Here is a 22,184-nt window from a genome sequence, read left to right as displayed (position 1 = left end):
CCCCTCCAAACTTTATATCTCCTCCCAAAATTCAATTACTATTTCCATTATGGCCATGGGAATGAGGTCATCAGCTGGAGTATGGGAAACCTACCAATGTTAATATCCTTAAAAGGAAAGAAAGAAAGAAAGATTCTCCTGCAGCAACTAATCAGCTGCTGGTGGCACCTCGTTAAGGGTTAAGGTCTGCAGAATACACCCCCATTAATACTAGATTTAAGCTGGTTTGATTTTGTGCAGGTAATCAACAGATGTTGGAGTTTATGAGTGTGATAGTCATGGTTTCTTCGAAAGACAGCATTTCACTGCATTCTTCCTCACCCTCTGGGATTTACAGTCTTTTTAACTCCTCTTCTATGCTGCTTCTTAAGTCTTTGTGGGGTGGGGTAGAGTGAGGTGTTATACATTCCCATTTATGGCTGATCCCTCAGCCTCTTTCTTATTCTCAGCACTTTGACCGATTATGAATCTGGGTTAGTTAGGGTTTCTATTGCTGAAGTGAAGCACTGCGATAGTAACTAGGGAAGGAAAGGATCTATTTTATTCATATTTCCCTAACAGCTCATGGAAGTTATTATTGCTGTGATGAAACACCATGAGTAAAAGCAAGTTGGGGAGGAAAGGGTTCATTTGGCTTATAGATCCCCATCACTGTTCATCAGTGAATGAAGTCAGGACAGGAACTTAAACAGGGCAGGAAGTAGGAGGGAGGAGCTGATGCAGAGGCCATGGAGGAACACTGTAGGTATTGAGGTTCCCTTCTCTCAAATGACTGTATAGTTTGTGTCAAGCTGACATAAAACTAGCTAGCACACAGTTCTTCATAGAAAGCAAGTAGGTCAGGAAATCAGACAAGGTAGGGACTTGGAGGCAGGGACTAATGCAGAGGCCATGGAGGAGTGGTGCTTATTTTATTGGCTTGCTCCTCATGGCTTGCCCAGCCTGTTTTCTTATAGAACCCAGGACCACCAGCCCAGAGGTAGGCTGGGCCTTCCCACATAATCACTAAGAAAATGCCCTACTTGCTTACATATACCCAGATCTTATGGAGGTGTTTTCTTAGTTGAGGGTCCTCTTTTCGGAAGGCTGTAGCTTTGTGTCAGGTTGACATAAAAACTTGTCAGCTCAGCATCTCTGCATTGATTGCTGGTAGTTGCAGAGAAGACATTCCTCTGACCAAGGACAAGAGCAGTGTAGGTATATCTATGAGCATGAACATAAATATTAAGAAGGTCATGTGATAGCATGACTGTTTAGGATTATAACAATAGCAGGTTTTACTCTAGGGTGCGACCTCCTCAGCCATGGGCTTTTGAGTTGAATTTCAGTACAAGAGATGAAATTTACTTTTATGGATTAGACCTCAAATCCAGTCAGAAATCAGTTATGTACCCGTATCAGTCAGGCCACTGTTGTTGCAGTGGGAATTTTGCCTGGTAGGTCAATATTATGGGATATAGAGTCTGTTGCCAGCTGAGTTCCCTACTATTTTTTCTTGCTCTGCAGCCTCCATAGTACATTCTAACACCATGAAAGCTGGCTACTGGGAAGAAGTGCCCTGTCTGAGATAGATTTCTCTGTCTTATAGCCAAAGACAAACCAAACTTTCATCTATTTATCTATTGACAGATGCCTTTAGTTTGTTTCTACTTTGAGAATAATGCCGCAATGTATACGTGAATGCAGCTCTCTTTAGGACGTTCTAATTTCATTTTCCTTGATTATATACCCAAGACAGGGATTCCTGGGTAGATGGTGGTTTTGTTTTTATTTTTATGTATTGTTTTTTATATTGTCTATACCAATTTATATTCTACTCATAGTACTCAAAGGTCCATTTTCTTCTGTACCTTTACCCACGATGTTTTGATGGTACAGCTACCCTAATGGGGGTGAGGTGATACCTCATTGTGGTTTTGATTTATGTTTTCATAATGGTTAGTGATATTGAGCAACTTTATACATACCTGTTGTTTATTTTTATATGTTCTGTGAAAATGTCTGTTTAGAGTTTTTGTTTATTTTTAAATTGGCTTTTTTGGCATAAGTTAGTGCATGTTGTGAATATTTTGTATATCAATCCCTATATTTGGTTTACAGATATTCTGCAGGCTATCTCTTATTTGTTGGGGTAGAAGTGTTTTTAGTTTAATGTAGCCCCTGTTTAAGTTTGCCCTTGTTGTCTTGAGCTTTAGCTGTGACAGCCATCAACATTGTTGTCCATGCCAATAGAAGAAGCTTTTTTTTCACCCTAGGGATTTTACAGTTTTAGTTCTTTAATACATTTTAATAGTCACCATTCTGTAAATGTCAGTTTTTTTGTACTTATACTGAATAAAAGTATATAGTTGTTTAAACTAAATACAGGCCTCCCCCCACCCCCCTTTAGTTAAAAAGATGTTTTGGGAGGTGTAGAGATGGTTCAGTGGTTAAGAGTACTGGTTACTTTCTCTGATGACAAGGTGTGGTTCCTAGTACCTACATGATGACTCACAGTCATCTCTCACGCCATTCCCAGGAGAGCCAATGCTCTTTCTTGGCCTTTACAGACACCAGGTATATGGATGGTGCAGAGACATACATGTAGAGAAAACACACACACACATGTGAAATAAATAAAGCAAGATAAAATATATATTTTTGGGTGCAGGTGGGTGAAATAGCTCAATTTTGTTATATGTTTGGTAGGTAATACTCTCCTTATGAACACCCCCTGAAGCTTAGATTTCCTGAGTGTGCTTTTTTTAAAAAGAAAGTTAGTATCATTATGAATTTGAAAGGTCATTTTAATTTTATGAACTGTTAGAGCTTTATGGATTTCTATGCAGTTGATTTCATTCTCTGTCATTTTTTTGTCTATAAACATTTATTAATAAGGCAGTATATGGATTTTGTGGTACAGAAGCAGAGATTAAAGATTGATGACAAGCTGACAGTTATATGGGGGAAATTACAGTGTAGCAAGGGTGAAGTTGAAGTGTCTTTCAGTAAAACTTGTGAGGGGCATGTCCCCTTATCTGGGTGCCAGGAAAGGCTCCCTGCAGTTTTAGAGTTGGGTTTAAAGAAGGCAGGAAAGTGAGTTTGGTGGTGATATGGGAATTTGAAGTAGTCTATCTGTTCATCTAGACTTGGCAGCTGCTCGTCATCTTTCGGAACCATTGCAAAAGCCCCAAAGTGATATTTAAAAGCCGGATATACATGAAATCTTCAGGCCTTTCCTGAGAGTGTGCTTATTTTCATTTTGTCCATGATGCTCGTTGTTTTTAAGGTAGTATGCTAGAAAGAGGGATAATTTAGAAGCAGTCAGATGCTGCCATAGAGATTGCACAGAATCCAGTCTTGTGATGGGTACTAACAGCACAATCTCATTTTACTTTAGGAATAACAGAAGCAGTGAATTTTAGTCTTACATCTCAACTATTGATGATATTGATGGTGTGGACCATGGCATCTATGTTTAACAGCATCAGTACAGCAGCAGTAGTACTAACTGGGCAGGTTGAAACATGTTTGTGGGCATGTTCTTTTCTGTATGGACTTTATGATTTGGATTCCTTGCTGTTTTGGTGACTCTAAAAAGTACTTGTAGTTTTTCTGAATAACAAAGAGCTCTGGCTGAAGAACCCACTTTAGAGAGATTACTTATTTATTTATAAATTTTAATTACTTATTTTTACTTTATGTGCACTGGTGTTTTGCCTGTTTGTATGTCTGCATGAGGGTGTCAGACCTTGGAGTTACAGACAGTTGTGTACTGCTATGTATTTGCTGGCAATTGAACCTGAGTCCTCTGGAAGAGCCAGTCAGTGCTCTCCACTACTAAGCCATCTTTCCAATCCCTGAGAAATTATTTAATTTTTGTTATATTTTTAATTTATTATTATATTTTGTATCTGCGTGCACAATGTTGTACATGTGTAGGTCAGTGGACAACTTGGAGTAGTCAGTTCTCTCATTCACCATCTGGATCCTGAGTATTGAACTCACGTTGTCAGGCGTGGTGGCAGATGCTTTAAGCCATCTCACTAGCTTCTGGAGGGGTAATTTAGATCAGAAGTTGGACTCAGTGACTTTTAAGGACCTTTTAAATTTTTCAGTCATATTGGTCTATTTATTTTTCCTGTTTTGCTGAGTTATCATCATCATCATCATTTTTTCTTCTCTTCTTCCTCTTCTTCCTCCTAAATGAAAGTAGAACCTTTTCTCATAGCATCAGAATATCATCAGGAATAATTCATTCATTCATTCATTCATTCATTCATTCATTCATTCTGCCTCTCTCTCTCTCTCTTTCTCTCTCTCTCTCAAATTATCTATCTACCTACCTACCTGCCTGCCTGCCTGCCTGCCTACCTACCCATCTATCTGAGATAGTATTTCTTTGTATAGCATTGGCTGTCCTAGAACTTGCTTTATAGACCATGCTGCCTTGCCTCCTGAATGCTGAGATTAAAGGCATGCACCACTAAGCCAGGACGATTTTTTAAAACGTTTTTATTATTTTAGATCAGTAATGATTTGTTTTACCTTAGGTCTCTGGGCTATCTAGTCTTTGGTTCTTGGTTACTGAACCAGGTATGCGTTTCCTCTTGTGGAGTGAGCCTTAAGTCAGACATTGGTTGGCTACTCCCACAAGTACTTTGGTCAACACTTTGACCAATTATGAATCTGGGTTAGTTAGGGTTTCTGTTGCTGAAGTGAAGCACTGTGATCATAGCTAGGGAAGAAAGGGTCGTTTTATTCATACTTCCGTAGCAGCTTGCTGTGGTCAGGGTTATTGTTGCTGTGATGAAACACCATGAGTAAAAGCAAGTTGGGGAGGAAAGGGTTCATTTGGCTTATGGATCCCCATCACTATGCCACTATTGCCTTAGCATATTCAGTTGGCAGGACCAAGTGTAGGGCAAAGGGCTTGTGGCTGGATTGGTGTCCACATTTCTCTTTCAGTAGTGTGCAGAGTACCTTCCTGAACCAAAGAGACTAGAACGTATGAAGGCTCCATGTAGGCACTAGTCTGTTCAGTGAGTTGGTGGTTGTTGTCCTGGCAATGGACCCCTGATATCAGTTTGCAGGGAGCAACCCTTTATCTTGGCAACAGCCTGGGTTGTTTGGGAATTTCCATGGGACCCCTTGGCCATCAACTCAGTTGAATACACCCCAGTCCTGCCTGGCTACAAGAGATAGTCAGTTGAGACTGTATCTCCCATTGCTAGGACTCCTCAGTAAGATCACTTCCACAGATTCTAGGAGGTTTCCACAGACATACATTTCCAGTCCCCCAAGTACCCCCCAGTTCCAGCCAACTCGCCCTGCACTCTCTTCCTTCATCCCATCTCCTTTTCCCTCCCACGCTTTGGTCCTCATAGGCCCCTCCCAAGGGAGACCCATGCATCCCTCTTAGACTCTTCCTCTTTACCTAACCTCTCTGGGCAAATGGATTGTAGTTTGGTTATCATTTACTTAATGGCTAATGTCTACTTATAAGCAAATACATATCATATTATCTTTCTAGGTCTGTTACAATTTTTTTCTAGTTCCATCCATTTGCAAATTTTATGATACCATTTTTTAAACAGCAAATACTCCATTGTATAAATTTACCACATTTATTTTATTTATTTTTACACTCCAGATTTTATTCCCCTCCTGTCCACGCTCTGACTGTTCCACATCCCATACCTCCTCTTTCTCCAACCTCCCCAGCACCCCCAACCTCTCCTGCATCTCCATGAGGATGTCCCCACCTCACCCACCCCACTAGACCTCTAAACTCCCTGGGACCTCTAAAGTCTCTTGAGGGTTAGGTGCATTTTCTCTGACAGAACCCAGACCCAGCAGTCCTCTGCTGTATATGCTGTATATGGAGGCCTCATATCAGCCAGGTGAATGCTGCCTGGTTGGTAATCCAGTGTCTGAGAGATCTTGGGGGTCCAGGTTAATTGAGACTGCTGGTCCTCCTACAGGGTTGCCCTCCTCCTTAGCTTCCTCCAGCTTTTCCCTAATTTAACCAGAGGAGTCAGCAGCTTCTGTTCATTGGTTGGGTGCACATATCTGCATCTGACTCTTTAACTGCTTGTTGCGTCTTTTGGAGGGCAGTCATGATAGGTTACTTTTTGTGAGCACCCCATAGCCTCAATGATGGTATCAGGTCTTAGGGCCTCCTCTTGAGCTGGATTCTACTTTGGGCCTGTCACTGTACCTTCTTTTCCTCAGGCTCTTCTCCATTTACATCCCTGCATTTCTTCAGACAGGAAGAATCATAGGTCAGAGTTTTGACTGTGGGATGGCAACCCCATCCCTCACTTGATGCCCTGTCTTTCTGCTGGAGGTGGGCTCAAGAGTTCCCTCTCTCCATTGTAGGGCATTTCAACTAGGGTCTTCCCCTTTGAGTTCTAAGAGTCTCTCACTTCTTAGGTCTCTGGTACATTCTGGAGGGTCCTCCCATCCACTTTCCTCCCAAGTTTGCCAGTTTCCATTCTTTCTGCTGGGCCTCAGGGCTTCAGTCCTTTTCTTCCACCTAATACCAGAGCATGTTCCCCTCTCGCCCCCCACCCCCATCCCCTTTCCCTTCCCTGTTCCTCCCTTCCTCCCTCCCTCCCTCCCTCTCCACTTGTGGTTGCTTTTTTCTCCCTCCTAAGTGGGACTGAGGTGTCCTCACTTGGGCCCTTCAGCTTGTTGACCTTTTGGAGTTCTGTGGACTGTATCTGGGGTATTGTGTACTTTTTTTTTTTTTTTGGCTAATATCCACTTTTGGGCCTGAGTTACCTCACTCAGGATATTTTCTAGCTCCATCCATTGCCTACAAAACTCAGGATGTCCTCATACTTTTTTAAAAAATATGTATTTATTTATTATATATAAGTACACTGTTGATGTCTTCAGACACACCAGAAGAAGGCATCAGATCTCATTACAGATGGCTGTGAGCCACCATGTGGTTGCTGGGAATTGAACTCAGGACCTCTGGAAGAGCAGTCAGTACTCTTAACCACTGAGCCATGTCTCCAGCCCGATGTCCTCATTCTTAATAGCTGAGTAGTATTCCATTGTGTAAATGAACTACATTTTCTGTATCCATTCTTCTGTGGTGGGACATGGGTTGTTTCCAGCTTCTGGCTATCACAAATAAGGCCACTATGAACAGTGGAACACATGCTTCTCTTGCATGGTGGAACATCTTTTATTACAGAGTGATATTTCTGTATCTTTAGGTAGGTCTATTTCCAATTTCCTGAGGAACCTTCAAATTGATTTCCAGAGTGGTTGTACTAGTTTGCAATCCAACCAGCAATGGAGCAGTGTTCCTCTTTTTCCACATCCTTGCCAACATGTGTTGTCACCTGAGGTTTTGATGTTAGCCAGTCTGACTGGTGTTAGGTGGAATCTCAGGGTAGTTTTGATTTGCATTTCTCTAATCACTAGGGATTTTGAACATTTCTTTAGGTGCTTCTCAGCCATTCAAAATTCCTCAGCTGTGAATTCTCAGCATGGGAGGTCTATCCATTTTCTCAGCTCTTCTTCCATTTCTGTCTTGAGACTTGAAGTTCTTATCATACAGATCTTTCACTTGTTTGGTTAGTTACCCCAAGATATTTTATGTTAACTGTGGCTATTGTGAAGGAAGTTGTTTCCCTAATTTCTTTCTTAGCCTGTTTATCATCTATATAAAGGAAGGGTACTGATTTATTTGAGTTAATTCTATATCTCGCCACTTTGCTGAAGTTGTTTATCAGCTGGAGAAGTTCTCTGGTAGAATTTTTGGGGTGCTTATGTATACTGTCATATCTGCAAATAGTGATACCTTTATTTCTTCTTTGCTAATTTATATCCTCTTGATCTCTTTTTGTTGTCTTGTCATTTGAGTACTATGTTGAGTAGATATGGGGATAGTGAGCATCCTTGTCTTGTTCCTGATTTTAGTGTGATTGCTTCAAGTATCTCTCCATTTAATTTGATATTGGCTATTTGTTTGCAGTAAGTTGCTTTTATTATGTTTAGGTATGGGCCTTGACTTCCTGATCTCCAATACTTTTAACATGAAGGGGTGTTGTACTTTGTCAAATGCTTTTTCTCCATCTCAGATGATCATGTGGATTTTTTCTCTATGTTTGTTTATATGGTGGATTACATTAATGGATTTTCATATATTGAACCAACCTTGCATCCCTGGGATGAAGCCTACTTTGTCATGGTGAATGATGGTTCTGATGTGTTCTTGGATTCAAGAATTTTATTGATTATTTTTGAATCGATATTCATAAGTGAGATTGGTCTGAAGTTCTCTTTTTTGGTAGGTTCCTTGTGTGGTTTAGGTATCAGAGTAATTGTGGCTTCAAAGAATGAATTAGGTAGTGTTCCTTCTGTTTCTATTTTATGGAATAGTTTGAGGAATATTGGTATCAGGTCTTCTTTGAAGGTCTGGTAGAATTCTGAACTAAATCCATCTGGCCCTGGGCTCTTTTTGGTTGGGAGGTTTTTTAATGACTTCTATTTCCTTATGGGATATGGGCCTGTTTAGAAAGTTTACCTGCTCTTGATTTAACTTTGGTATGTGGTTTCTGTCTAGAAAATCATCCATTTCATCTAGATTTTCCTGTTTTGTTGAGTAGAGGCTTTTGTGATAGGATCTTAGTATTTTTTAAATTTCCTCCACTTCTGTTTTGTCTCCCTTTTCATTTCTGATTTTGTGAATTTGGATACTGCCTCTGGGCCCTTTAGTTAGTTTGGCTAGGGCTTTACCTATCTTGATTCTCTCAAAGAACCAGCTTTTGGTTTTGCTGATTCTTTGTATTGTTCTCTTTGTTTCTATTTGGTTGATTTCAGTCCTGAGTTTGACTATTTCTTGCCTTCTACTTCTCTTGGGTAAGTTTGCTTCTTTTTGTTCTATAGCTCTCTGGTGTGCTGTTAAGTTGCTAGTATAAGATCTCTCCAGTTTCGTTACCAGTGTACTCAGTCCTATGAATTTTCCTCTTAGCACTGCTTTCATTATGTCCCATAAGTTTGTGTATTATGTGTCAATATTTTCATTAAATTCCAGGAAGTCTTTTAATTTCTTTCTTTATTCATCCCTGACCAAATTATTGAGTAGAGAGAATAGTTCAGTTTCCACATGTATGTGGGTTTTCTGTTACTTTTGCTGTCATTGAAGACCAGCTTTATGTCATGGTGGTCTGATAGGATGCATGGGATTATTTCAATCTTCTTGTATAGGTTGAGGGTTGTTTTTTGACCAATTATGAGGTTGATTTTGGAAAAGGTACCATGAGGTGCTGAAAAGAAGGTGCATTCTTTTGTTTTAGCATGAAATGTTCTGTAGATATCTGTTAAGTCTATTTGGTTCATAACCTCTATTAGTTTCACTGTGTCTCTGTTTAGTTTGTTTCAGTGACCTGTCCATTGGTGAGAGTGGGGTGTTCAAGACTCCCACTATTATTGTGTAGGGTTCATCGTGTGTTTTGAGCTTTAGTAAAGTTTCTTTTATGAATGTGGGTGCCCTTGCATTTGGGACATAGATGTTCAGATTTGAAACTTTCTCTTGGTGGATTTTCCCTTTGATTAGTCACACTTGGTAACTTTTGGTTGAAAGTCTATTTTATTGGATATTAGGATGGCAACAAAAACTTGTTTCTTGGGACCATTTGCTCAGAACACTTTTTTTCCATCCTTTTACTCTGAGATAGTCTCTGTCTTTGTTATTGAGGTGTGTTTCTTGTATGCAGCAATATGCTGGATCTACATTTTCTTTATCTATTCTGTTGAGGAACATCTAGGTTGTTTCTAATTTCTGGGTGTTATGAATAAAGCCACAATGAACATGATTGAGTAAAGTGTCCTTGCGATAGAATGGAACATCCTTTGGATATATTCCTAAGAGGGATATTTCTGGATCTTGAGGTAGATCTATTCCCACTTTCTAAAGAACCACCATAGTGGCTGTACAAGTTTGCACCACACCTGCAGTGAGGCAGTGTTCCTCTTGCTCTACGTCCTCATCACTTGTATTATTGATCTTAGTGATTCTGACAGGTGTAAGATGGAATTTCAAAGTAGTTTTGATCTGCATTTCCCTGATGTTGAGCATTTCTTTAAGTGTTTTTAGCTTTTTAAGTATCCTCTATTGAGAATTTTCTGTTTCCAATTTTTATTTTGATTGTTTCATTCCTGAAATAATTACCCCACGAAAGGGTGTTGGATTTAGTCAAAGGCTTTCCCAGCATCTAATGAGATGATCATGTGGGTTTTTTCTTTCAGTTTATATGGTGGATTACATTGATTGATTTTCATATGTTGAACCATTCCTTCAACTGTGGGATGAAGCCTACTCTATCATGGTGGGTGATCTTTTTGAATTGCCTTTTTTTTTAAGGACTTTCATCATGGACTTCTTAGGTTGTAGTGGCCAGAATTGGATCACTTCCTAGCTTAAACTACTTATTGGTTAGCGTGATAAAAGCCACCCCTAGGACTGTGACAGAGGAAAGAAGGATCACCATTTATAAGCATGTGAAAGTAAAGGAGGTTTACTATAAGTACCTTACTTAAATTATGTAAGAACTCTGCAGATGTAAATAAAGAGATAGGTGAGAATAATTTATTACTTGTGCAGGGTGTGGGACAGGGGAGAAGAGTACTGCCTCCAACATTGTGACAATTAACCAGCATTAGGCTTTGTTGCAGTTTCCAATTTGTGAAAATATCTAAATACAATGATGAGATTAAATGAGGAATAAGTATAATTGTAATAAATATCAGGGGAGAACAAATGTCCAGCCTATAGAAATTTGACTGTAATAGTGATGAGATAGTTGTGGTGTTGATGTTGATGACTAAAGGAGTAATCTGCAAAGCCAAATTTGGATGCAGTAATATACCGATAAGTAATCCTTTGGTCTATCTTACGTATATATAACTCAATCATGCTGTTGTAGTGTCAAGGATATGGGCAGTTGAAAAGATTCAGAAAAGGACAAGGAAAGGAGAGATGCATAAAGGAAACACAGCACAATGGCTAGGGTCTCTCTCCTCAGGTTTGTAAAAAGAAAGTTAATAAATGCTCTTAATAGTGGCCCTCCAGCCTGTAAAGAATGAGTGTGAGTGATTTCCTGTCTCTTCCAGGAGCCCTAGAAAAGGAAATTGAGATTACAATATGCTTCCTGGTTAGAAGTTCAGTTTCCTGACTGTAAAGGTAATTCAGCATGATGCTCATAGAAAGATGACTGGTTTAAAGTTTTTGTCAGTAGATAAATGAAAAGGCAAGACCCTTAAGTTAAAAAAAAATATATATATGTACACACACATATATATATATACACACATATATATACACACACACATATATATACATATATATATATATACACACATATATATATATACATATACACACCCACCCACCCATCCACACACACACACATATACATATATATATACACACACACACGCACACCCACACCCACCCACCCCCACATATATATATACATATATATATATACACACACACACACACGCACACACACACACACACACACACACACACACACACATAGTATAGGTAGTAAGCACTTTTGGAAGCTTTCGAAGCTGGGATGTAGTTTTGTTCTAGTCAGGTTCTGCTCTAACACCCAGTCTCAGCTTGTCTTACCTCATTTGAATGAATCTTTGGTAACACTTTGGAGTTTTGGAGTTATTTCAAAAAAGTTAAAACAGCAAAACACGTTACCTTTATAATTGTGTCAACTTTTTTTTTTTTTTTTTTTGGTTCTTTTTTTCGGAGCTGGGGACCGAACCCCGGGCCTTGCGCTTCCTAGGTAAGCGCTCTACCACTGAGCTAAATCCCCAGCCCCAACTTTTTTTTTTTTAAAAGACAAGTCTTACTATATAGCTCTGGTTGTTTTTAGTTTTCTAACTGCCTTTCTCTATATGGCCAGATACATTTTCTTAAGAGCTTTTTTTCCCCCCGAAGAAAGAAACCCTGGGTCATGGTGGCATACACCTTTAACCTTAGTACTCAGGAGGCAGAGGCAAGCAGATCTTGATGAAGTCAAGCCCTACCTGGGATAAATAGGAAGTTTCAGGTTAGTCAGGGCAAGGTAGTGAGACCTGGTCTCAAAACAAACAGAAACTGACAGAAGTTACCTATATTTCTTAAGAACAAATTGACATGTGAACGTCTCTTGTGGCATATTCTAAGGCCCTTTATATGAGTATGTTTTAGAATTGTGTGACAGACGGCAGATGCCCAGAGCAGCATGCTTGGGTCTTCAGACCCTCACACGAAGACCTCCCTCTGATGTGGCTTGAGTGAATCTGAATATGATAGTGTGCTGTATTTAGACCAGCATTATAGTATTGCTTTCTTCACATTTTGTTAGGTATTGTATATTTTTATTTATTTTTGTGATATCAGTGATCAAACCCAGGGTCTCACACATGCTGGACAAGCACTCTACTACTAAGCTATGTTACCAGCCTTTTCACATTCTGTTCTCTAACAGTGAGCCACTACTCAGAACTAGGAGGCAGAGGCAGAGGCGAGAGGCCAGAGGGCAGAGGGCAGAGGGCAGAGGGCAGAGACAGAGGCAGGCATATCACTATGAGTTCAAAGCCAGCTAGAGACACATAGTGAGACTTCTCAAAAAAAAAAAAAAAAGACTCACTAAACCAGTCCACACTCAAGAAGATGGAAACATTGTATTTAATTTTTGAAGTGAAGTGTATCAAAGTATTTGTTGACAACTTTTAGAGTTACCCTCCAGTGTACTTAGTAGATACCAGTCAAGTTTCTGGAGAGACCAGAAGAATAGACTGAATTGTTTATGTTTAAAATAGCAGTGTTGTAAAAGCTGTTCTTGCATAGTCTCTATTACTAGAGAAACGTCGTAGAGCTGCAGGACTGCATGTTTCCACAGGATTTAGTAGGTCAAATAGCTGAACTACCACTCTTAGTTATTTTTCTCATTGCTGTGACAACCCTGACCAGAGCACCTTAAAGAAGGCAGGATCTATTTTGGCTCACGGTTCCATGACATCAAGGCATGGCGGCAGAAGTCAGAGGCAGCTTGGTCGCATTGTGCTTATAGTTAGGAAGCATAGTGTCCATTTTTCTCCCTTTTTATTCAGTCGGGTGTCACAACCTGTGGACTAGTACTCCTCATGTTTAGGGGGTGTCTTTCCACTTCATTGAACCTAATTTGGGCAAACCCAGAGGGTTGTTTTCATAATCCTCTAAATTTCATCAAGTTGATGGTTAATATTAACCACCACAAACACCCACTTTATTTATTCCTTTAGTTTGTGGTAATAGCAAACTTTTAATTTTGGCATTCAAATAGCCACATCTGAAGATTGGGGGCCAGGAATTCAGATAAGAGATGACATGCAAAGCTTGTCTTCCTTGGTCTGAGTTACTTCACTCAACATGGCCTTTTCTAACTATTCATTTATCTGCATATTACATGATTCCAGTCTTTGCTGAGCAGAATAATATTCCATGGTGTATAGGTACCAGTTGTCACTATCCATTGCTGATGAAGGACTGTCAGTTTGCTGTTTTGAGTAGAGGAGTAATGAACACTGCTGAGCAAGTGTCTGGAGTAGGGTGTTGAGTCCTTTGGGCACATGTTGAGGGTAGTATAGATGAGTCATATGGTAGATTTCTTTTAAGCTTTTTGAGGATTCTCTCTATTTATTCCCCGAGTGGCTGGACTAATTTACTATCCCACGACAATCTGATACCATGCTCTGGTCTCCATGGGCACCCCCCCCCACAAATGCACACATACAAACAACTTTAATAAAAAGTACATTTATTAATATTTGTTAATTGCATACAATATATTAAACATTTGGGGTATTAAAGTTCAAGTAAAATTAGTCACTTTATTGGCAGCCTGTGAAATATTCTAAAATAAAAATGTATACTTTCAACTACACATTATTTTGATTAAAATATGGAACATTAAGATTATATATTGCTGATATAGTACTGAATACAAATTTTATACTGAAATTAATAGAAACTTAAAATGTGTTAAATGTTTATCCTTTTATAATTTACATTTAAAAATTGATACTATGTTGAGATTTCTGATCATCTTGGGGGATGTTTTAAAAATCCCACCTTGTAGGAGGTCATAGGCAATTAATAACTATATATCCCAAAAATGTAATTAAAGTTGTTCTTATGACTATAAATGTAGTGATTCTTGTTTTCCCCAAATAGTATAATACTAGAACCAGATAATTAAAACTATACTCATATTTTATAATTTTATTTTTGTTAAGCCTTAACATCTGTTGCTATTAGTGAGATGTGTTGGAGAACAGACTCAAAGACATTTATAAAGGGTTTTCTTTTAATCAAAGTATTGTTTTTGCATGATCATATACTTTGACTTGTCAGGGTTTACATTTTATAAAGAATCGTGTGCAGTAAGAGTTTAGTGTCTCTTATTACATTAAGTCTGTGGTAATGCTTCTCTGTGGTGGGTGAAGGAATTAGCATTTTAAATCCCATTAGCTTTAAAGTGGATTTGGTATTTGTTTGTATGGGTCATACAATATAGCTCAAACCTTTTTAAGTCTTTTGCTGGAGTGATTTTACTAGACAGAAGCTAATTTTGTCTTTACAATGTACATGTTTAATCCATTCTTTCGACAAATCTCATCATGTTGGTTTATGTTCTTTATACCTTTTAATAATACCTTTTAGAGGACTGAACAAAATGAAATTGTGGGAAAAATAGTTGTGACTGACATAGACATAAATAATTATGTGGCATGCTCAGTACTAGAGTTGAAATAGAAATTAAAGAAATGTTGTATATATACTATATAGGAAATGATAGAATTTGGGGAAGTTGGAGAGTTCCAGATTTGTTAATCCAAACCTGTAATTATTGCATTTTGCAGCTTCTCAGTGTTTCTTATAACATTTTGAAAATCTCAATTTTAAGAATTTGTTTTAAGAATTTGTGTAGGGGTTAGGGATTTGGCTCAGTGGTAGAGCGCTTGCTAGGCCCTCGGTTCGGTCCCCAGCTCCGAAAAAAAGAAAAGAAAAAAAAAGAATTTGTGTGAATTTTTATATTTGTTTTGTGTTGCTTATTTAAATACAGAACTATCCCAGTCAGTGAAAAATACCCTACTTGTCTATTAATTTTAGAACTAGAATGAATGAAGGGATATGACATCAAATGACAGTTTTAGCATCCACTTTCTCTTTCTCATTGACTCCACTGTGCTTTAGTTTCTGCATGGGGATCTATATAGCTGGTTTGAGAAAAAATCAAAACTGGCCTTTCATATTGTGGGACTTTACATTCTTGTTGTCTGTAGTGTAACCACGAGTAGAATTGGTATATGCTATTATACATTGGGTTAATACTGAGTACCCACACTTATTTGGGAGGAGATCATGTAGTAGCTGCTCATTAAATGTTGATTATCCACTTTTACCATCCTCTACCATGTTCCTTTTGCTTTTTTTGACCTTGGTGTTAGCCCTGGTGTTTTGTTTGATCTTTCTATTTGGTGCATCACAGCCAGCCTGCTTTCTGCCCTCCTGGCTTTTATTAGTAGTGAACAGAATGATATTAGATATCTAGAGCATAACTATAGAAACTTATGGAAAAACAGAGACAAATTTGGAGTGGTCACTGCCCAGGGCATAATCACATTTAGCTTATCAGAATAAACAGAAGTCTAAGAAGGTTCCTTCATGAAGAAAGGGGAAGAGCTGAGTATGGTGACCAATATCTCTGATGGAACCCTGGAGGCTGAGGCAAGCTTGGAAAACAGACAAACAGGCAGACAAAGGAAAGATAGCCCAGATTGTAAACATTAGGCTGTAGCACCGGTAGACGTTTTAGTTTTTGAGAGTAACAAAACCAGATGACTTTGATTTAATCTTTTTCCTAGTATTAAAAAATTAAAGCAAGTAATTTGATGATTTCATAGTCATGTAAATATGTGGTCAAGAGTAGATTTATGAGGTTTGAGTGGTAACTCTTCCAGAGGACCCATGTTGGATTCCTAGCATTCACAAGGTGGCTCACAACCATCTTTAATTCCAGTTCTAGGGAATCTGATACACAGTGTCTATCCCCCAAAGAATATGATATGCATGTGGTGTGCACACATACATGTAGGCAAAATATCCATATTTACAAAAAATACTAAAATAAAACATTTAAAAATAATACCTTTATAGTGAAACTTTGCAAATAAACATACAATTTTTGTTACTGGCTTAATTTTAAAATGGCAATATTTATTCCTAGTTCTTTTGATGTTGACACTGTGTGAAATGGAAATTTCTGGTTTCTTTTAACAACCCAATCATGTGATGTCTTTCTGGAAGCTGTCTTGTGAGAGGGAATGTGATGTTTTGTTAAAAACAGATACTTGAGAGGACGCTTGATGTTTAGACTATAAATGAAACCACACAAACAATGAGAGGACGCTCTTGTATCGTTACACCATGCAATGTTTTGTTGGTCTTCGTTGGTCTTCACTTCATGGAGAGAAATGTGCCAAAGAACTTCTCATGGCTGATTCTGACTGCTTATCCTGACTTGGCAGAGCCTTGCTGTTTCTGCTGGATTGTGCTACTGATTTGTGTTTGTTGTTTGTTACTGAACTGGACTGCTGGTATCCTGACAACAAGAGTGGAGTTGCCCAAAGGAACTACTTCTAAACAGGCCCACAACACCTTTAACCTTTTTTCACATAACTCCAGTAGGTGGGTTAGAAGGGAGGTTGAGGCATTTAAGAACCCTAAATAAAGTGGGTTTTGAAAAAAATCTAAGTTTTCAAGCATGTGTCATTAGGGATAGCCACTTGATTTTATGCACCATATCTCTGTAATCATACTGTCAGTTTGAAGTTGGAAAGACTAAGTTACTTTTTCACTCCTTAAAGCTCTTAACTATGAACAGAAATGGGAATCTGCTATAATGTCAGACACTGATTAATTAATAAATGATATCTTTATTAGTTTTGATTCAGTTTTAGTATCTAGAATGTTCAAGATGGAGTGCTCTTATCTGGTGAGGTTGGTCCTTCTCTGTCATAATATGGCAGAAGGTATCAGGGAGAAAGCACAGGAGGATGAGGAAGAAAATGGACTTCAGTATCTCTTCCTTTATTACTCACTCACCACTCATAAGGTAACTAACCTACTCCTGAGATAGTGACATTTAACTTATTTGTGAAGGCTGAATCCTTATTACCCAATTAAGGTCTTTCCCCTTAATATCATTAAAATAGCAATTAAAATTTGAGATAAGTTTTGGAGGGGACAGTGAAGTCACAGAAGAAGCCAAATGTGGGATAAATGTGAGTAGCCAGAAGTGCAGTTCCCTAGCCAGAAGTGTGGTGAGAATGACAGAAGTGCAGTTCCCTAGACAAGTGAGAACTCCCACACAGAACAGAAAACAGAGGGTAGAGATTTTTATTGCAGGGAGTCCTGACACCCTTATTGTTGCAGTCATTTCAGCTGGCAATCTTGGACAAGAAACTGGCAGACATGTTTATGACCACTTATGCACATCTCCATAACACTTATGCACATCTCTCCCAACCAACAATTACTCTTAGATAGACTGTCCAGTGGGCAGCCATTTCAGGAGGCAGGTGACTACAAGTGAAAGTGATTTGTCTGCCTCAGCTCTGGATTCCGTATTTACTTAGGAATGTTAACCTAGAACAAAGCATTCTTTTTAATATATTCTTCCATTTATACAACCACAATAAAACTGGCTAAGGGACTGTTGGAAATGTGAGTGAAAAGATAAAATTACCAGTATCATAGGTTAGTAGAAATACTTTAGTAAATAGTAATAAAATAGTAATTAGTAAATATGAGTTTGGGAGACCTATTTTTAATAGATGCACTGAAAGTTTAAATCTTTAAAAATGTAGAGGTGCCACATCTCAGTGCATAGTTGTGGCAATTATTGTATTTCTAAATTATGCCATTAAAATGGAAAATATCATTTATTTTCTCAAAATAGATATTGTTGGGGTTGGGGATTTAGCTCAGTGGTAGAGCACTTGCCTAGCAAGCGCAAGGCCCTGGGTTTGGTCCCCAGCTCCGAAAAAAAAAATAGATATTGTTTCTTTGAACTACTCATTTAATGAAATAAAAAAGCTGTAATTGTCTTTATGGCATTTGGTTAAGCCTTTATGTTACAGATTTGGGGAAAAAAAAAGAAAATCACGCGGCGTGCTAACAGTAGGGTTTGATTTTCTTGTGAGAATGAAATCACAGGAATATTCTTCTTGTTTTTAGAGAGAAGAAGTATGTAAGACAACTGTGACTTAGTCTAGATGTTTTGTTTCTTTTGACATTTGAAATGCAAATTTTACAATTGCACATATTTGCAGTAAATACTGTGGTGTAATTTGAGCTTGTGGATGTTGTGAAAAAGGGTTATTAATAACAGGATATAGCAAAATTACAAACATTGATCTGACTAAGTATCTTGTAGAGTCTTAATGTGCAGTAAATGCTTGTTATTGGGCTTCTTGCTGTTCATTCGTTGCCCAGTGTATTAGAGAGAGCCCGTGGTGCTCCGTTAAAGCACGCTTAGGTGTAGCTAGTTTGTTTGCTGCTAGGTGGTGTAAGGGTCAGTGGTTTCTATAGTTCTGTATTGTTCTTTAGGAAAAGGCTTCTGGAACTTTTTTGGGAATAGTTACAATTTACGGATTTGGTTTTAAAAAGTACATGAAAAAAATCATTTAATGCGTGGTCTCTCAAGTTTCCTAAGATGTCTCAAAGGAGGAAATTGAAATCTGTTCTTGGTTTACAGACGTTTGACATGTTTTGACAAGAGTATGAAAAGTTTAAAAAGGCTTTATCTTTTCTTTTTACAGAACTTTATTTCTTGTTACTGATCCACTGCGTTAGGTGTTGTTAAAGTGCTGTACTTGGGTTGTAATGAGAGGTTGATAGTATCTAGCATTTCATGCACAAATTGCTAGGTGATCTGTGTGAGTAAACAGTTTGAAATGTGGAGAGAGGCATAGACTGCAAGGAGGGAAGTTACTGCTGATCTTCAAAAAGGGACGTTTATGTGTACAGTTTGCTCTGCTGGTTTCTGCTTTTTTATCTTGAGAGCAGTTTACCGTAGAAGAAAAGATAGTTATTTTGTAATATTAAAATATCTTATATTTTATATATGTATAATTTTTATGTGTTAAACAAAATTGGGGGAAAATACTTAACGAGAAAGGTAATTTTGATACAAAATGCATGAAATTTTATTCAGTTCCGTGGTTGAGCAGCAGTAGAAAGGCCTGGACATTTGACCCATGCATGGAGATATCTATGTTTCCAGTGTTTGGGAGGCTCGGGGTAAAGTTGGTGAGTGTGGAATGGAAGGGAATCTCTGCCTTATTTATTGTCTTTAAGAAAAAATAACAATAACAATAACAATAACAATAATTTTGCTGTCTATTAGGAAGATAATTAGTGGAATTTAGTGGAGAAATGCCTTTTTACTTTGTGCTTAGTTACTGATTTATCATTGTAAAATTATCAGGTATACATTTGAGGAAAGGTGTTACTTATGAAGCAGCGTTGCTGTGTTTGTGGCTATACACTTATTATCAGAATCATTAGTTTTATTTTGTATTTATAATCTGTTTTATGATTCTTATGGCAGAGATAATTACTGTGGAATTATCTCACTGTAACTATAGTAAAAGAAATGCCTTTGGTTAAACTGAATATCAAATCTTGTAAGAAGTGGTTAGAAAAAGCCAGCATTTATCTTTCTGGCATAAATAAGTGAAAATAACAGGGAATAATGTATACTAACCTTGAATTTATTAGCTGATATTTGTATATTTGTGAATTAAAGGTTTTAGACATGAGTGTTTTTAATACTTCAAGTTTAACTATTACTTTATATTTTATTTTAATTTTTACATGATGCTATAGATCAAACTTCTGATATTACAAATGCTAGGCGAGTGTGCTATCTCTTCCAGTCGTGTAACTGTGACTTTAAAGAGTGATGTAGCTACAGAGGGGCCTAATTAGTTTCTTTACTTATCTTATTTTGCATGTTTTATAATTCTTATCATGGTATTGTTTTCAAGATAACTAGATTTCCCTATGTCTTCCTTTTACCTTATATTTAAAGAATCTACTTAAGTACAGAGTAAAAATTGTTATTATGATGGTTGTTGTGTAAGCCTTGAGATAAGATAATCTTATTGTTTCCTATTTTGATCAGGTATGAAGTTCATCAGACTATAAAGGTTTTTTTTTTTTTCCTGAGAGCTTGAAATTATTTTTTTTAAGAGACAGAGCCTCCTTTTGCTCTAGTTGGCCTTAAAATTCCTCTGTAGTTTAACATGACCTAACTCCTGATCCTACTGCCTATGTCTCCCAGGTGCTAGAAGGACAGGCATGTGCCCTTATGAAAGTGGTTATAGATGAATTGGTACATAAAAATTAGTCTTGCATGTGTGTAACCTCATATAAAAGATGCATGATTTATATTCTGCAGTGCAAGTTAAGCTCTGTTAGGGAACTCTGTCCAGCTTCATACAGATGGGTGCTTTTATTTGAATACTATACTTCTAGTTCTTTTTAGAGAGACAGTCTCTTTCCTGTCTGTTTGTCTATATGTCTGTCTACCATCCGTCCATCCATCCATCCATCCATCCATCCATCCATCCATCCATCCAATCATCCAATCTCTTTCTGATAGCCCTGGTTGTACTGAATGCTGTGTAGACCAGGTTAACCTTGAACTGATGTTTATTTTATATTCATGTTCAGTAACAGGCTGAGACAAAGGGTTTGTTCTATATGGGTTAACAACATTTGTGGAGTCTGAGGAGAATGTTTCGGAAGTTCCAAAATTGTTTTCTGTATTTAGAGAGTACAACCCACAAAATATATACAATGATTTGTTGTAGGTAATATGTTGTATGTACCTGAAAAGCCTATGGATTGATTCCTGTTTATATTCTCAGCTTATTGTATTATGTATAATACATGGTTGACTTACAGTAAATGTTTGAATGAATTCATGATATTCACATTAAAGATCCTTTGATAGCTTTTGGGCAAGTATTATTTTTCTTCCATTTTTGAGATCATTTAGGAATTATGATACATCATATTTATTGACTTCATTATCTCAAGGTTGGACAGATGTAATTAACCATTTATAGAATATTTTACGGTATCCACTGCCCCATATTCTTGCACTTTTTCTTTTTAAATAGTCATTTAAGGATTGCTCCGATGTTTCAATGTTGTGACTAGTTTCAAAGAGACTAGTGTCTCATTTCCAGTTCCTTCTAGCTTTTAACCTCAGTATAGCTATGCTCTGTCTCTGCCCTCACCTTCAGGTGATTCACATCTCATCATAAATTCTGTAGTTTTGAAAATAGGACATGACTGCTTCTTCGGAATAGATAGAGATTTCTGTTCTTGGGTGAGTCAATCCTTCTTTTAGTCAGTCTGTCCTTTTAGTCTATCCATCCTTCCTTCTTTCCTTCCTTCCAATTTCCTATCTTCTTCCTCTCTGCCTGCCTGCCTGCCTTGGATGTACTGGGGAGGGAACCTAGGACCTTGTGTTTGTTAGGCCAGGGCTCTCCTACTGAGCATCGTCTCTCATCCTTACTTTAACAGTTAAACTCGTGATGGAACAGGAAGCTCCTGGATGAGCAGTTGACAAATAGTAACATGGCAACTGTTGAATAATAGCAACTACAGTGGCTGACTGTTTTCTAATGGGAGAGCAGAGTTAAGACTGATGATGCATTTGTACTTGAAGATCAAGGACCATTACATAATTGTTAAGAGTGTGTAACATCATAAATTGCTATTTTAAAGATATCACAGGCTACTTGTTTTCTGTTCTTAGGCTACTTTTCTCTTACCTAAATTAAAAAGTTGTTGAAATGGCAGACAAGAAATATGCTTTAATTGGAGAATATTGTTGGTATTGATGAAAATTTTTGGAAAGAAGTTGTATTTACAAAGACTGATTCACTGATTAGAACTGTAGTGTGTGGAGAGATAGGGATGTTGTAGGTCCAGGGCTAATTACTTTATCTTTGGCTAGCTTTAGCCCCTTGAATAGCCATTCCTTGACCACCTCTGTGTTGGAACCTAGCATTCAGTGACTGATAAAAACCCTTTGAAATCTATTATCAATCTG

The 22,184-nt window shown here is 37.9% G+C and overlaps 1 protein-coding gene across 8 annotated transcripts in view; it reads left to right on the top strand.

Annotated features, from left to right (window-relative positions):
- The window catches only part of Rabgap1l (RAB GTPase activating protein 1-like), a 595,723-nt gene that overhangs the window by 14,280 nt on the left and 559,259 nt on the right, over positions 1 to 22,184 (top strand). Inside the window, exons 2-3 of one of the 8 annotated variants that reach the window (XM_087580935.1) lie at positions 10,252 to 10,331; positions 11,116 to 11,185. The gene's annotated coding sequence lies outside the window, so the exon portion shown is untranslated. 8 annotated transcript variants of the gene reach the window in all.

The sequence above is a fragment of the Rattus norvegicus genome, chromosome 13 (assembly GCF_021556685.1).
Source record: "Rattus norvegicus strain SHRSP/BbbUtx chromosome 13, alternate assembly SHRSP_T2T, whole genome shotgun sequence".
Lineage (NCBI taxonomy): Eukaryota > Metazoa > Chordata > Mammalia > Rodentia > Muridae > Rattus > Rattus norvegicus.
This window is presented reverse-complemented; position numbering and strand designations above follow the sequence as displayed.